Here is a 3,691-nt window from a genome sequence, read left to right on the forward strand (position 1 = left end):
TCCATCCATCCGTCTATATGTTCGTCCATCCATCAGTCCATCCATCCGTCTATATGTCCGTCCATCCATCAGTCCATCCATCCTAGAAGTCTCTCACTCTCATCCATGTACGGTCCACTCGTATACCAAATATCACAATCAAGCACATTTCAACACTCCGGCCTACTGTCTACCGACATCACTAATCTCTCTGTCACTGAAGACACTGGTTATTACTGTTTGAAAACAGAAAATGTTGGAATAATTATTTTGGACGATAAATATTACAAGCTCAAAAATTTCAAGACTCGTTTAATACAATAAAACATATCCTCCGCAACTGACAGCAACCTCGGATAGTTGTACCTTTTGACAGCTCGTATTGATATAATTTGTTCTCGGAAGACACCTGGTGAGATTCTCCACATAACGTGGTAAATTATCGCCAGTGACTGAAGGAATGACATTAATCCTGCCGGGGTTCATGCAGGAAGCAAAGGTACTGTCAGTCCCCATGGTACCTAGTATGATGATCTCATTTTAGTTACTGTTGATTAATACATTATTCGTTTAAATGTTCTCAACTACTTTTAAATCGAATCTATGATATTCTAGTCATTTTACTTTCCATCGATGACAGGTTTTTATTAGATCTAAATATGTAGTAGTTATGTAAAACTTATCGTCACGATATGGCTGAAATATTGCCGATGTGACGTTAAATATTAACCAATTCTACATAACGACGCGCAGTACCTAATCAAATCGGGGGCACGGGTGGCCCAGTCGTCTAAGGCGCCGCGATTCGCTGTGCAGAGTTGCGTCCCCTGGACACGCCAGAAACCTATGATTGTGGGTTCGAATCCCGGTTCATCCCGAATATGTTTCTAGGTTTGTCAGCACCATACCCGTGCTCGTGGGTTTCACCGAAGTGGTAAACGTCTGAGACCTGCATCACTTCGGGCTTTCCTCCCACATTAAGCTGACACGCCGTGATATAACTGGAATAATGTTAAAAACGGCGTTAAACCCAACTCACTCACTCACCTATTCAAATCAAGACAACCCAATGGCTGACCGAATGACACGCTTGCACTCCAGCCACACCGTGTACCCCAGAGTACTCTATATCAGTCGACTCTTAAAATAAATATCTGTATACGAACACAACGTAACTCCATAAATCATGACAACATTCTTACACTGGACAGCAAAACTTCAAAATTTGATGACCTGTGATATATACCTTTGCACTTAACTTATACTGGCCGTAAGCCGTGTTTAAAAAAGTCTTTAAACCCGGGCACCTGGCGATCAAGCACGAGATATGAATACTTTAAACTCTCTGTTTCAATGGGAAATTGTCTAAAAATTGTCACTAAAAACTGTTTTTTTCTAGATCACGTACTTTGTGTACCTCTGACACAACATGTCGGACTTTAATTTCATAGAAGCCTCGATGGCTGAGCTCATTTCTTGTGCTGGCGATTAGGTGCCTCACTAATGGCAATGTGGGTTCGAATACCGGACGGGACTCAACCAAAAAATTTACTAGAATCGTTACTTAACAAAGAAAGTGTTGTTCCAGACATAGCATTTGTTATACAGTAAACTACGGTTATAACGAACACGCTTATAACGAACTGACGGATATAACGAACTTACTTTTTGGTCCCGACTACTTGCTGTAGTCATGCTGTATATGTACATATAACGAACTACGGTTATAACGAACTAAAATTAGTAGTCCCTTTGAGTTCGTTATAACCGTAGTTTACTGTATTAATCTGTCCTTGTTTTCTGTCACTCTAGGGGCGGTCGGGTAGCCTAGTGGTTAAAGCGTTCGCCCGTCACGCAGAAGACCCGGGTTCGAATCCAGACATGGGTACAATGTGTGAAGCCCATTTGTGGTGTACCCCGCCGTGATATTGCTGGAATATTGCTAAAAGCGGCGTAAAACCAAACTCACTCACTCACTCACATTCTGTCACTCTACGTAGTTTCGATATGATTCTCTTCTATATCCGTGTGGAGTCAGGGTTAGTAAGGTCCCGGCAACGCAAATTTGGTCAGCTCGAAGTCAGTATGGGTATCCATGTTTAACTGACCCGTGAAGATCCGGGGTAGAATAGGTCTTCAACAACCCATGCTTGCCGTAACAGGCGACTCTGCTTGTCGTAAGAGGCGACTTACTGGATCAGGTGGTAGGGCTCGCTGACTTGGTTGATGCATGTCATCGATCCCAATTGCGTGGATCGATGCTCATGATGTCAATCACTGGATTGTCTGGTTCCAGATTCAGTTATGTTCAGACCGACGATCAAATACACAGTTCGTTATATCCGCCAGTTCGTTATAAGCGTGTTAGCTATAAACGTAGTTTACTGTTTCCGTGAGGTCGGTTTAAGACAACTTGTTGTAGGTTTTTTTGTGTGTGTTTTTTAATAATTTTTATTGTTCCCAGGTTGTAGAGTAATACAGTATTCCGTCAAAAACATATTTCGGATTTCATAGAATGACACAATACACTCTTTAAAAAAGTAAAGGTTTTGAAACAAACATTGTCGTATTTCAAACTTTTTGGAGTTGTTATTGTTGTCATCCTTTTTGATAGCAATAAATTTCTCGATTAAATATATGTTTTTAAGTAGTTTAAAAAGTATATCTATTTTCGGTTTGATTCCTTTGATTTAGTTTGACGCGACATAACGGCGACATCAGCGTTATATGGAAAGAAAGCTCCACCCTCATGGCGACAATGGCTTTTTAACACTGATTGAAATTGGGGTCAAAAGAGTCGAGAACAGCAAGTTTGGATCATTAAAATATCTACTTTTACAAAACGATGTGTGTTGAATACAATGTGAAAATGACCTCTCTACGTTTTGTTAATGTAGACAGCAACTTAAATCCCATTCACAAGACAGTCGACCGCCTCCGTGATCTGGTGGAGAGCGGAAGGTCCGGGGTTCGATCCCCGGCCGCGTCATACCAAATGACGTTAAAAGATGGTACTTGTTGTTACCCTGTCTGGTGCTCGGCATTAAGGGGCTAAAACAAGGACTGGTCGGCTCGGGGTCAGTATACTGTGTCTGAGTGGAGTATTCATGTTAAACTGCGGCATGATATCTCAGTGTGCTAGCACTATAAATCGGCATCAGTCTGGAGTAGTACAAGCAGCCACACACACACACGTGCATGCACGTCGCTATATAAGTGCAATAATCTTGGACGCGACGTTAAACCCCATTTCACCTCACATAAGACTCACTGTGATACTGTGTGTAGATCCTAGACACAAAGTTATAATGTTGACTCGTCTAAAGGGTCTAAACACGTTTAGTATTATGTTTAGCAGCTACATGTGTTTATGGTCTAAAGATTTATATGTATATTTCTGGGTTTATTATCGTTTTAATGAGGTAACTTAAACAATGCATTGGTCTGTACACTCTGTATATCTAAAACCCCATGCATAATTAATGCTTTAGCTAAATTTATATTTATTGCTTTTAAAAAGCGTAATAACTTTCTCACTGGCGCTGAATCGTATAATGGGCCAGTGGCCCCTTTACTGAAATAAAGCTCTCTCTCTCTCTCTCTCTCTCTCTCTCTCTCTCTCTCTCTCTCTCTCTCTCTCTCTCTCTCTCTCTCTATCTCTCTCTCTCGCTCTCTCTATCTCTCTATCTCTCTCTCTCTCCCTCCCTCTCTC

This window comes from Haliotis rufescens, unplaced genomic scaffold, assembly GCF_023055435.1.
Source record: "Haliotis rufescens isolate VD_foot unplaced genomic scaffold, xgHalRufe1.0.p SCAF_14, whole genome shotgun sequence".
Classification (NCBI taxonomy): domain Eukaryota; kingdom Metazoa; phylum Mollusca; class Gastropoda; order Lepetellida; family Haliotidae; genus Haliotis; species Haliotis rufescens.